Raw genomic sequence first — 15,016 nt, 5'->3', positions numbered from 1 at the left:
TAAAGGTTATGACTACAGGTTTAAGTGCCTGTACATTTAATTGAGGAAATGTGCAATAGTTGTGCATCCATTATGCTAACAAAGGCTAAATTTAGGTTTGAAGGCTAAAAAGATTTGGTCATCTTACCTCAGTGAAGAAGGGATGACTCACACTATCCTCTTGGGTTGTAAGAATGGGTAATTTTATTTGGGGGCCATTGATTATATTCTTGCTTGTGGAAGTAATTTGCTAGAATCATCAAGTAAGTATGTCATCAAACATGGCAAGTGATAATTGCTAAGTCTGTCTCTAAGCCACGACAGAGCAAGAATTTATGCCTCTATAATCTGCTAATGTGACACAGTGACCGTCATAACAGACAAAAATATCATGTAGTCTGAACCTGGCTTTAGGGACAAGGGGGAGGGACATTCGTGTCAAATTATGTCAGTGGGTGTTCTCATGAAGTCATTTGGCACAAAAATGTTTGCAATTTTGCAGTCGGCAAGAGAGGTGGAAAACAGCAGTTGCCTCTGCAGAGACACACAGTGAGCTTGTTCGCTAAAAAAATAGATATCATTAGCTCACTACTACACACACGCACGCACACACACACACACACACACACACACACACCTACACACACACACACACACACACACACACACACACACACACACACACACACACACACCTACACACACACACACACACACACACGCACGCACGCACACACACACACACACACACACACACAAAATAGATATCATTAGCCAGCTGTTTAGTATTCATACCCATCCGCTCTACCTCTGCTGCACACACACGTTGAGGCAGAAATTAGCCAGCAGCACCTGACACTCCATCATGATGTCACAGCGGGCTTTTGGGTGTGTAGGTGTCCATCTGTGTGTGTGGGTCTGTGTGTGTCTGAGTGTGTATGGGTGGACCACATTAGAAGCTGGGAGGAATAAAAAGCCTCCAGCCATTAGCTTCATAACACACCCTCTGATTCCTGGAGGGAGAAACATGGACAAAGACAGAGACAGGAAGGTTGAGGACGTTCAAAGAGAAGAACAAGACTCATAATGAAGGAACGAAAAGAGACATAGTTTACATTTTATGGAAACAGTATATTGTAAAGCTCCAGCTATCGATTATGTTTGCAATTGGTTAATCTGTTGATTATTTTCTTTGATTCAATGAAAGGATTATTTAAATAGGTGGAAAAAAAAGTAAAAATGTGAATCAGACATGTCTGAAAATGACAAACAACTCGTCCTTTATTCCAGAACCAGCTGAAACAACAACCACAACTAGTATAAAAGTAAAAGGAAATATATAAAATATCTAAATAGAAATAACAACAATAACAATAACAACAGTATAAAAGTATATATAAACATATCTATAGATATAAACAACAACAAACAAGTCAAATAACATCCACAAACAATATGTGCCCTGCAGTCTTCCACACATTTGGATCTAACTTACTGATAACTTAAGATGAAAGTAACAAACAACTTCATGTTGATCCTGGCGTCATGTGCTTCCATGTGAAACACAACAGTGGAACCCATGTTTATCGACAGCAAAATTAAGAAAGCAAAGCTTCCATTCAAGAAAATTGTAATTGAATAATTTTTTTCAATTGATTTGAGTCGATTAATTAATTAATCATTTCAGGTCTAGTCTATTAAGAGGAACCACAGTTTCCCAAAACAGTCATTTAAATCAAGTAGCAACTCGATTCATGCACTATATATATATATTTGCAGGTTTATATTTGCTGATTATTGGTAACACATGTACAGCTGAGGCTTCTGGGAATGTTTTGGCTTTGGCAGGTATGTGGTGTGCAAAATAAAGCGCTAAAATTCCAAGCTGATGGTTTATACAACAACAGGATAAGGACGATCTTATTGATAACTAGAAGCACTCGGAGAGCGCAGACCTCCGCCAAGGCTGATCAGTGGCCCCCCCCGTGGGTCCCGATCACCACCAAAATTTAATCATTTCTTCCTTATCCCATTTCCAACAAACCCTGAAAATTTCATCAAAATCTGTCCATAACTTTTTGAGTTATGTTGCACACTAATGGACAGACAAACAGACAAACAAACCCTGGCAAAAACATAACCTCCTTGGCGGAGGTAACAACACTGGAGCGTACTGTAGAGACATGGCAATCCTCTATGTTCTTTTTCTTTGAGGTCTGTATTTCTTTATGTTTTTTGTCTTCCTTCTGTATGTTCATATCTGCTGCATGTTCTTAAAAAAGAAACAATAAAAAGAAAGGGTAAAAAAAATAATTCCAAGCTGATGATGGTAATGGATCGGGGTCTCATTTATCAGCAGTGTGTAACTATAGTTGAGATGAACTGAGTAATGTGAACACACCACTCATAAATAGATGTGAACCAAATAACTGAACCAAGATCATTTAGACAAAGTGTCTCAGTTCAGTTCCAAACTAACTGAGGAGCAGATTATTCTTTCCCTTTGATATTCTTCAGTATGGAAAAGGAAACCGGAGTTCATCAGTTCTAAATTTCACTGAGTTGGGAGTACTTTTTACTCCCAAATCATCGCATTCTGTTGCTTAGTCATGAGGTGCAGGGTACGCTACTTTCCTGCTTAAATCTCAGTCTTTTTTGTGCTATATATATTGTTGATACTTATACATTAATGCCATTTATTTATGCAGATGTTAATGGTCTCTGCCCAGCTGTCGATTTCTTTCCCATCTCTCTGTGTCTCTCTCAGATTTACTCTATCTTTACTAATAAAGTTATGTCATTAGTTCTCCACCTGCATGTCAATTTCAACTCCCCACTTGGAGGATTTCTGAAGAGAGAATTATTGATTTGGAGCAGATGTCAATACAGAGAGCACAGATCAATACTTAATGTATGGATAGCTTCAGCTCTGATGAGGTAGTGGGCAGTTGGGGAAGCTTTGGAAAACCAAATTGTGTTAAAATGCTTTTATATTTTAAAAGCGCATACACATTTACACTAGAATTTTACAGAAAAATGTGCAGCATGTAGCTTAATCCAGTCAATATATAAATGTACTTGTTGTTGAGGTTCATGCTGACATATTTTGACATGCTTTTCAGAGTGTATCAGGTTTACACATTACAGGCATTAATAGTTGAGTTTGCATTAGGAAAATGGCTGCATATGTCCTTTTTCAATATCAGTCATATAAGTGCTGTATGGACGTGGTCAGCCATAGACTCCTCTATAATACATATGGGATCAATACAAAACCAGAGTCTGGATTACAAAGCAAGTTCAACATGTTTCTTTAACTGATTCTGACAAAACCATCGGTATCATCTCACTGTCATACCGGATTTCTGGTTGATCGTATTCAGTCACCATTTACATTTGTTTATAACTCATGACCTTTTCTGACCCGTTCAGTGTAGTTAGGGGGCTTCTACACTATATAACTGCACAGGTTCGCAGTATTTAAGTACAGTAGAACGTCTCTACCAGCCACTGATATGGCAAAATCAGTGTTTGAGATTTAAGTTTGATCAGTTTTTCACAGGTATTTTGGGGACTGAGTGTTGGTGTTCAGATTGATATCAGGGATACTCAAAACCATCACGAATTTCAGAAGCCCCATTACTTTCCAGCTAGAAATAAAAAGTGGTGCATCTAAGTCAGTGATATAATCATGTTGATGATCCCTGAGGATGAAGCTAAACCTATACACTGTTCAACAGCTGATATTGCCCCACCAAATTACAATGGATGACTATAGTTGTATGTTCAAAATAAATGACTCATTTACATAATACTATAATACTGAATACACTTTTGACTGGCTGGATAAGCAGCTATGGAAGTTTGTCCCTATGACATAGCACCCTTTTCATAGATTCATAGTTTCAGTCGGTTTAACTGTCATTTAAACAGTTTTCCTTCAAAAAATCCAGCCAAATCTGACATGTAGCTCAGTGTAATCCTCAAACCAAGGCCCTATAGTCAGAGTAACCCTCATTTTATGTGAATTTAGTGGAAACAATGGGAAAGACAGTGATGTGGAGTTGAACAAATAAGTGTGTTCTAATTTTTTTATTGGGTTTAATGGTCAGTTGGATGGAGCTCCAGTCACTTTGAGGCTCATTGTTCAGGTTCATTTGTCATATGGCTTTAGGAGTCACATTGTCTCAAAAACGGCAACTGCAGATACATTAGTGGTAAATATGGTGAACTGGTTGTGAACGGTCTCAGTTTAGCTTCAAAGTAGTAGTTTAAAAAAACAAAAACAAAACAAAACTTAAATCTGAAGTTGAATTTTGACAGTTTTTTTAAACCAATACCCTCTCTTTGAAAAAGATTAGAAAAATTTTCACATTTTTTTTGTTCCATTTCGGTGTTTCCATGTTCCATCCAGTAACTTCATCTGAATTACTAAAAAAAAGTCATGGCACATGTTCCCAAATTTCCTAACCACATTGATGATTTGCATATGTTTTCTCACAGCTTGGGGATTAGTTACATGACAAAATTTGCATTAAGTACAATAATAAGAAAAATTATTCCCAATTATTAATCCCAATTATTTGTATGTTTATGCTTGCACACAGTTATTACACTGTTAGAACGAAACCTCAAAATATCCATCCGTCTAAAATACAAAATATAAATAAACCCATTTTGACTTTTTAGGAGTTGTACTTTGCAAAACAATTAAAAACCTGAAGCAAAATTGGTCAGTAAAAATAAAAAGCAAACCCAATGACATCAGTGTTTTCCCTCCATCTCTGTGTCCATTCATCCATTCAGTCTCTGCCTGTTTGTATGTGAAGCAGATAAAACAGACGTGATGAGGATGAAAAAGAGGCGATAAAAAAGATGAAAACATGATAGAAAAAAGGAGGAGGGAGGGATGAGAGCGCCGCGGGGCAACATGAGGCCTTTTGTTTTCTCCTGCCTGCTGAGTTTATGACCGCCATGTGACGTCCATGATGAAACAAAGACACACACACACAAAGTGAACACACTGATCATTTGCATACATACACATACATTATATAGATATATAAGTAGAAACACACATCATTTGCATAACACTAACCCTTACACACACACACACACACACACACACACACACACACACACACACACCTACACACACGTACATACATCCAGCTCTGTGTTTTTATTTACAATTCATTCCTTACTTTCATCACTTTACCCTAAATTCAACCAAAAGTCTTAACTCTGGAAACATGTTTTTGTCCTGAAAACCATTTATCTGCGTAAATATCAAAAGAAACACACATGTACACATATATACAGGCTCAGTAAATGTATATATGTGTGTGCGGAGTTTCACAGCTGCAGCTCCAGTGTGGTGTGGTGATGGGGGGAGTTTGATAGGTAGGGGGGCCTGACACTGTACCGCCTCAGGGTGAAGTCTTTGCTGCTGTGTGTGTTTGTGTCTGAAATGCTTAACACACTACTGTGAGTGTGCAGGTCTGTGTGTCGGTGTACGTATGGAGGTCCTGACCCTCATCAGTCTCACTCAGGACTCACTTAACAGCACTTGGGGGTGGGGTGGGGGTGTTCGTGTGTATGTGTGTTGTTGGAGTTGCTGAGCTAAAGATGAAGTTCAACACAACCCTTTTCTGGAGCTGGATTAAGCAAGCAACTGGCACCCACACACACATACAACCTCTAAAAAGCAGCTGTTAAGGCTTTGTAGAATTTAAACATTCTCTCTCCAAAGTGGTCACAGCATCATTTTTTGACAAGTGGCGGAGTCTGAAAGATGTCTAGACAATGCCATTGTTACAGTTGGATTAGTTTTAAGCATTAAAACAACTAATGGTTAGAAAACGTTTGAGGTTAGGAAAATAGAAGGGGAAGGGCTTAACCCTTAAAGATCCAAAGTCTTTCCCAAGTGATTTATCACCATGTATTATGCCATTATCCTCCGTATTTGTCATTTTTCAGTGAAAATCAGGTATTTTCCTACATTTAATTAGCTGATCATGTAGATGCTCATATTTCAAAACAGAGAAAACTAAATAAAAAGTGACTTTTTCAATAAAACATCAACTGAATATAAAACAAGTGTCTTCACTCACTGTCATTTATCAAAGTCCTTTTTTTCCATACCAATTTTACACCAATTATTTACACTGAACAAAAATATAAACACAACACTTGTTTCTGCTCCCATTTTTCATGAGCTGAACTCAAGTATCTAAGACATTTTAGAGTGGCCTTTTATTGCCTGCGACAGCCTTTTACAGCCATTTACAGCCTAAGACACACCTGTGCAATAATCATGCTGTCTAATCAGCATCTTGATATGCCACTCCTGTAAGGTGGATGGATTATTTTGGCAAGGAAGTGCTCACTAATGCAGATTTAGAGAGATTTCTGAACAATGTTTGAGAGAAATAGGCCTTTTGTGTACATAGAAAAGTCTTGGATCTTTGAATTAAGCTCATGAAAAATGGGAGCAAAATCAAAAGTGTTGCATTTATATTTTTGTTCAGTGTACATGAATTGATAGGATTAGTGGATCAACAGGTATTAAATACTTTACACCGGTTGATGCTTTTGGTTGGCGGTGGATGTTTGGGTCTTTATGCGATAAATAAGAAAGACAAAGAGAGGAAATGCTACAGCATGCTATGTTGCATGAAACAGGACACAAACTATGGTATTTGACTATAACCACCACATCCAGTTAATTGCCAAATTCTGTTACTTATTGACCTTACTGGGCCCATGCCAGTTTCCTACATCTAAGGACTTACACCAGCTTCTATTTGGTTCCATCTGCATCCAGAATGGACGCTGTACAGGAACCCTGGGCTTTGGATGCCAGAGGTCATGACCAAGTGGTTTTATATGCTGACCTGGGATGGAGAACTTCAGTTGAAGTTAAAAGACAATGTCAAGATTTTGGGAAAAAAGTTTTACATTTATTGCATAAAGTGAGACAACAAAAAAGTTGCAATATCTCTCTTACATCTGTACAATGCGTTAACTTCACAGTCAACGTGTTAGCCAAGCACTGTGACTTAAAAGTGAGAGACAAATACAGCCTGGTTCCATCTAAAAATTTGCATAAGTATACTAAGTACGTATATTAAGTACATATACACCTCTAGTTGTGGATGTTTGGACAGTGCACACATCACTCTTTGGCTCATTTGTATTTATTTAACTGAGTGACCTTGTGTGGTGTTAAGTGACAGATGTAGTGGTATCGGTGGAGAAATTGTCACTATTATTGTGTTGCTCTTTTATTAGTGTGCTGATCTATGAATTCATTGGTGTACTGTTTGTGTGTTCCTCCGCTGTTCGAGTGCTTTCCTACTATTAATGTGTTGGTCTAGACCACAGATGGGCAACCTGTGGCTCCAGGGCCACATTTGGCTCTTGGACCCTTTTCCAGTGGCTCCATGTGGCTTTGTCAAAAAATAACAGTTAATTTTTACACATTTTGCTGTTATTGTCACAACCCTAAAGTCCTTCTGATGTTATGCAGTTGTAAAAATGTAGACTATACTCCAAATGAATAAAAAAATAATAGTAATAGTAGTAGTAGTAGTAGTGGTGACTTTCTATCTTATGACCCTGAGGGCAGAGCCCTATAAAGAGAGTTATGTCACGCTTTGATGTCGCCACTCCAGTTAGTGCTGCGTACCGGTACGATGGACCGGTTCTGGACTTGTAAAAACGTTTCGGTTCAAGTCCAAAAAAAAAAACCGGAACGTCGAGGAACCGGTACTGGACTTGCAAACAAACTAGCACTTACATACAGTCGCCATATTGGATATCAGATCACAGGTCAGGTAAACACAATGCCGCGACGTACCAACAGTAAAGTGTGGGACCATGTGACGAAGCTGCGTTTTGATAAAGCAAAGTGCAAACTGTGTGGGAAAGAGATCCAGTGCACTAGGGGAATGTCAAACATTGCAAGGCACTTGAGACGCCACCACAACATAGAGGCAACCCCACATGCTGCCTCAGCCACATTGACGGTGATGTTTGGTGGGCAAAAAACAGCTATCAAGGTGAGTTTGAGGATTTTCAGTTCAGGAAAATCGGCATGTAATTTGTAATAGGTGTCTGATAGCCCGAATCTTTTGCAATTGTTGCCGTAGCATCACAGTATATATTAGTAGAGTAACGTCGGGAGTCCTGAAAAGGTAACGCAATACGAACGCTACAGTCCCGACTCTTGTGTTCGTATTGCGTTACCTTTTGCAAGGGGCAAAAACAATGTACCAAGAATGCAAGACAAAGAGTCAGAGGACACTGTCAGCACCGCTAAATTTATGGTAAAACTCATAGTCCTGAAGCACACTGAAATACAGCTGCATGGGGATTGATCACTCATCTTGCGTTGTCCCAGATCTGTACCGTACTGTGTTCTTCCGATCCGGGTCCGGGTCTGACCCCATGACCCAGACCCCTGACTCAGCAGCCTCAGTAGAGGAGCCCAGATAGCCCTCTGCCCACACACATCCACCAGCTCCAGGGATATAATTCCTCCAGCATTTCCTGGGTTGGTCTGTTCCACGCACAGATCTGATGCCTGTCTTACAGTGGAATCACTTCTGTGGGCCCAGATACCCTAAAAAGGAAAAAAAAAAAAAAAATTATAAGTAATTATTTCTCTTACCTGCTAAATTTTTCATTCACAAATGTAAGTTCTGTAACACAGAACCAAATATTATTAATTTTTTGAAAGATGTTGAACTTCATTCAAAGCTGGTAGATAAAATCTGGAAATAAAAAGGCTCTAAAAACCATCAATATTTGCTCTGATTTAGACATTGTATTGTAGTTTATTCCCCTTTGCAACTTTATAAACCATATTAGTAATTAGGTTTATATACATTGCAATTGTAGTTCAGCACAAATTAACTGAAGTCTTTGATAGTAGTCTCAGTCTTAAGACTTAACTTAGCCAAGTTGCTCTCCTCACACATGTTTTATGACTTATAAGTCCGGACCTGAACCTAAACCTCTGGACTCGAGTCCGGACCTGAACCTGAACATGGGCACTAGCTCCGGTGCTCACGTGTTTCATGTAAGCCTGAATAGTTCCAAACCAACCAAGTGCTGTCATGCTCTTCTATGGGACAAACAGCAGTGAGCATAGTAAATCTCAAAATAAACCACACACAACCGTTGTTGGACTACTGTAGGTATTGTTGTGTCAGTTATGCTTTAGAGTAGTGAGGTTGACCACTGAAAGGACTGCATTTATTACTTCGTAAACTTAAATTCTGGGGGTAAAGGTTCACGTTAGCTTGGGTAGGCTACTTACTTGAGTCGTGCTAACTTTACAAGTTCATTCATTCTGCAATTGTACTGTACTCGTAAGGAGATAGACAATTTACCATTTTCAGTTTTACTATTATAGGACTGAGGTACAAGCAGAAAACAGTGGTTAGCTGTGAACGCTGTGTGTCTGCCAAGCTCTGCTCTCCTGATAACACACACAATAAGGCATTAACCAGTGGATTGCATAACAGCTAACTTAGCATGCTAGCATTAGCATAGATGCTAAAATCATTAAAAAGTCAACATTAGCCAACTCAAAACTCAACAGAATTATTATAGGATGAGTCAAATCTTACAAACGCCAAGTTACAGAAGTTTTGTCTCCTTTAACTCATGAATAATAACTTTAATGAACTTTTATCGGCAGAGCTCAGCTCTACAGCAACTCTCCTCCTATTTAGCACATTACCTCAACTGACAAACTGAACCAAACACCACCAGGTTTAGCAAAACAACTAAAATAAACCCACCGATAACAACATTTGTACTGTTACCTTACCTTAAAAACTCCATAATTTGTGGTTATAGTGGTGAAATCTCAACAGCTGGACAAGTCAAGCTAACTAACTATAGGGCTACAGCTGAAAATCAAACATAACAGTTGTTGAAGATTTAAATGTATACAAACGCTAACACATACCAAAGAAAACAGAATTTACAACATAAATGTCCACTAATGCAGGAAATACACTTCATAATTTGAAAGATGATGATACATCAATAACTTAGCACTGGAATTGCTAGATCAGCTGCAATAGAAATGAATGTGTTCCAACGCCGTCACACTCAATGTAGGAACTATAAGCCCCTCCGTAACCTGGAAGTAGGTCCATATTTTGTTCACCATTTTTTTTACAACGGGAGTCTATAGAAGTGTCATTACGCTTATATATCGAAGGCTCTGACTGAAGGTATTCATCTGTTTACGCCATTGCAAAGAAAGCTTTCACATACCTATTAATGTTTGCTGCACAGCATAATGATACATTTCACTATTTTCTTTAGTGTTATTTTGTAATTTCTGTGTAGTTCTGTAAATGCACTAAAACTTTGATTTACTCTCAACATGTTCTCCACCAACTAATCATTGAAGAGCTTCCTTAACAGTCACCACTTTGATGTAAAACATATAAGGATATCTTTTGGCTCTAGATTTTTTTTTTCTTTTTGACACATGGTCCAGAGTGTTTCTCTGTTAATGTGTTACTCTTCTATTAATGTGTTCATCTATTAACATCTTGCTCTACTATGTTTGTGCTTCTTTATATTTAGTGTCCTGGTGTACTATTATTGTGCAGCTCTACTATTAATGTGCTGCAGGTACAGGGGTTGGACAAAATAATGGAAACACCTTAAAAAATCAACAAAATATAATTTAATATGGTGTAGGTCCGCCTTTTGCGACAATTACAGCCTCAATTCTCCGAAGTATTGATTCATACAACTTGTGAATTGTTTCCAAAGGAATTTTAAGCCATTCTTCAGTTAGAATACCCTCCAACTCTTTTAGAGACGATGGCGGTGGAAATCGACGTCTTACTTGAATCTCTAAAACGACCATAAATGCTCAATAATGTTGAGGTCTGGGGACTGTGCCGGCCATACGAGATGCTCAACTTCATTAGAATGTTCCTCATGCCATTCTTTAACAATTCTAGCTGTGTGGATTGGGGCATTATCATCTTGAGGTGAAGGTGTTTCCATTATTTTGTCCACCCCTGTATATCTGCAGACAAAACTTAGGGCAGAGTAGACACTCAGAACATCTCCATTGTGTTGTGCAAAGTGGCTGAGTTTATTTATGCAATGAATGTAACTGCTGTTAGACAACAGAAAATTGTGATTTATTTTTGTTTTAAGGCTTCTTAAACTAATGCCACTTCCACTCTTCATTCACAGGAGAGGAGCAATGACATTTAGAAACAACAAACAAGAAACTGAACAAATACTTTTAATGAATTCATGTTAGGAGAAACCTTACTTTTGCATGGTGGATTGCTTAAATACTACAATACCCATGAATGTTACCTGCCATGAAGATGATCAGAAGGACAGTGAATGCAAAATGTAGCACCAAAGACCAGAACATTCCGTTCCTTGTTAGTGAATTTATGATGCATGTTTTCTTCACATCATTCATGGAACTTACAGCATAAGCGCATGTAGCCTAATGTTATACTAAGTGGTGTATGGACATTTCTTGAAATGCACTTTGGGAATTGTAATTAACTTCATTAAACTTGGGAACATGGAGTGGTAATGGCCCTGGGTTCAGTCTCAGTCTGGTTTCCATCCAGCCTCACTGCTGCCTACAGTATGTGTAGTAATGTGATATTTCTCATTAAACCTGGCAAAATAAGTCAAACCGACAGCAAGGAACACTATGTAGACTGTGTGTGTGTGTGTGAGAGAGAGAAGTGTATTTGTCCTATAGTGGATGAGTGGGTGTGTTTTACAGACAGGATATTCATTAATTTGGGAATAACTGATCATCAGCCAGTATCTGTTATTACTTGGTGCAAGAGAAAAAGAGACTCCTGTCTTTTGCAGTTTTGCAGGGAAATTCATACTCTCAGATGATTATTTTTTCCATTTCCCTTTGACCTTTGACCTCTTGTAATCTTGCATATTGACCTATTTCTCATATTGACCTCAGTGTCAGTCTCTTTGTGCTTTTCCATCCAGAGACCCTGCAGTGTGTGTGAAGAAAAAGAAAACACAACCATGCAATAAAGAATGTGAAAAATAGATGCTCCAGCATTTAGACTTACTCCCCATGGTGTGAAATAACACTTTTACCCTGGTTTCCACGCTTCATTGACACGATGGATGCTGTTTTCCCAACAGCTTGATGTTCAAACAGTCTCAGACATCAACAGCTGAGAGTTTCACAGGAGAACACTCAGGAAACCCAGTAAAAATGATCAGCAGTTACTGACGTGACCTCTTTTCTTAATAGGTGACATGTTTTCTAAGAAAGCATCAACCAAGTGCAATCACATATCATTTAAGGCTTTTAAACTGTGAGGAAATCCATCCAAACACAGTAAAAACATTCTGCACCAAAATGTTGACATGAATGTTTGAGTTTCACCGTTGAAATAGTGTATGTCTGAGGTGATGTGTGATTATTCTGGAGGATGTGATCCAGTGTAATGTGGAAATATTAGGTAAAATTATACAGTTAAATACTTTAACTAGAGAAATTAGCAATGTTTTAGTTAATGGAAGGACATTTTAAGAATTTATCGAAGCTATTGAGCAATTTTGTAGAAAGTACATCATGCACAGTTTTCATCATCATCATTTCATGTTGAGTATTTTCACATAATGTGTTAAAATACAGTCTGTCATGAGGAGATGTTTAGACTTTCAGCCATAAGCAGCATTTTAGATCACAGAGATTAAAAATAAAATGCTTTCCAGAGCAATGATGTTTTTAAAACTTTGCTTTGTGTGTATTCATGTGGAAAACAAAGATATTAGAAAACGGAACCCCACGGAACCCTCACACACATATATTTTTGTTTATTACAGTGAACATCAGTGAATTACCTGCAGTAGAGTGAGACATTTTGATCTCTCTCTTTTTTTTAAAGAAAACCCTAAAACCCTAACTTTGGCCTTTTACCATACTGTGCCGTCTTCTTCCGCTTATCCAAGGCTGGGTCCGGGTCGTGGGGGCAGCAGACAAACCCAGACAGCCCTCTCCCCAGCCACTTCCATCAGTCCTTCCGGGGGAATCCCGAGGTGTTTCCAGGCCAGCGGAGAGATATAATCCCTCCTGCGTGTCCTGAGTCGGCCCCGAGGTCTCCTCCTAGATGGACGCAGCCAAAACACCTCCCCAGAGAGGCATCCTCACTGGATGCCCAAACCACCTCAATCACCAAACCACCTGGCCTTTTACCATTGATTAAATACCACTATTTTAACAGCTTGATGAGCTTAGCTTAACTGTTAATAACTAAAGCTACACAGAAATGTGACATATGATGATGACATTTCATTCTTGCACCTTTTGTCATTGCACACTCTACATATGTGCCATACCTGATTGTTAGATCCTTAATGCTCAGTGTGAATGCTGAGCTATGCTAGTATTGTAGTGTGTGAGTTGAGTTCTTTTGAATAGCCTTAATATCCTCTCAGACAAAGAGGACTCAGAATTTAATTTCAAGACCAGTCAAGACCACTATTACAGGGATATCAATGAACTGTCTCTGATTTATAGTTTCTCTGCTGTGTATTTGGTCTGAGTCTTGTCCCTGCTTTGGTCGTGGCCTTGGTTGGTGCTTTGTAACCTGTTACTATATTGACCAATGGGCTTTTTTTTTTTAAGTATACATTGAATCTGAAATCTTTGTATTGTTGAGCTTCAGCACCCTGGAGAGTTCCTCAGCACTGCAACAAACCATGATATTTTGTTGTGACCTTTTTTGTCGTCATAGAGATGAATGTGTTATTGGCGTCCTGCTATACTTTCCAGTAAAATCGAGAGTTTGTTCATTGGTGAACTGGTGGTTGTTGATGAGGTTTTTAATACCTTCATGTATATGAAAGTTTATTGTATTGTAAAACACAATTTTAAATGAAGAAAAAACAAATAATAGCAACTCCCACAGCTTACCATTGCCATCCCACTCATCATCATTATGCATGCTAACACACAGAGCATTTGATCAACCAAAACAACACAATGTCTGGTAGTTTTTATCTTACATTACACTCCTGTTTCTAGTAATAATCCAGAATCTTTTTTCTCACATGTACCGCTAATGCGACAAATGAGTGAAAAGAGGAGGCAACTATACTTTGCACAGCATCAGAGAATGACTTTTCAATTTATTTCTGAAATCACAAATGATGTGTCATTTAATGATGGTACTCTCCTGTACGAGGGCTGTTCAATAAGTTCATGGCCTCACCCAGAACAGAACAACACAGACTGATAATTTATATTTTATTTTTCAACATAATCTCCATTTACAGCAATGCACTTGGTCCGTCGATGTTCAAGCATCACTATCCCATCACGAAAGAATGTAACATCCTGTATTATAACAACCAGTATTTCTGGGTGAGGCCATGAGCTTTTTGAACAGCCCTCGTATGTAATATTTTGAATTCTTAAATGCTGAGAGCCTGGTTTCGACCTGCTCGATGTGTAAAGTGTCATGAGATTACTTTTGTTATGATTTGGAGCTATATAAATAAACTTGATTGATTGATTGATTGACTGATTGATTGACTGATTAAATTAAAGTTGGAGTTTTTACAGTGGACACTTCTGGAACACTAATAGTTTGCATACAGGAAACTGTTTTTCAGATGAACCAGAACAGTCAGACATCCTCCCATTAACACAGACTCGGTGCCGCAACTTACATTTACTGAATGACCGATTCCAACCACATGTGATTTCTTCCTGCACCACGGTTTAACTGTTTGGTTATGCAGACAGTCAGTGCATGTGCATCAGATTTCACTGCATCTGCTTTACTTTGTATGTGAATATTTTTCACTTGCATCTTTCTACAGAAGTGAAAACAAGTGCTTCTGTTTGTGTGTATGTGTGTGTGTATGTGTGTGTGTGTGTGTGTGTGTGTGTGTATGTAGAAAAGAGACACAAACAGACAGACAGCAGCTGCATGACGCCACCATGACAACTCCCTCCAGATCTGCAGGTCCTCTGCAT

Source organism: Sphaeramia orbicularis, chromosome 8 (genome assembly GCF_902148855.1).
Source record: "Sphaeramia orbicularis chromosome 8, fSphaOr1.1, whole genome shotgun sequence".
NCBI classification, from domain to species: domain Eukaryota; kingdom Metazoa; phylum Chordata; class Actinopteri; order Kurtiformes; family Apogonidae; genus Sphaeramia; species Sphaeramia orbicularis.
The sequence above is the reverse complement of the archived record's forward strand: the minus strand, read 5'-3'. Positions refer to the sequence as shown.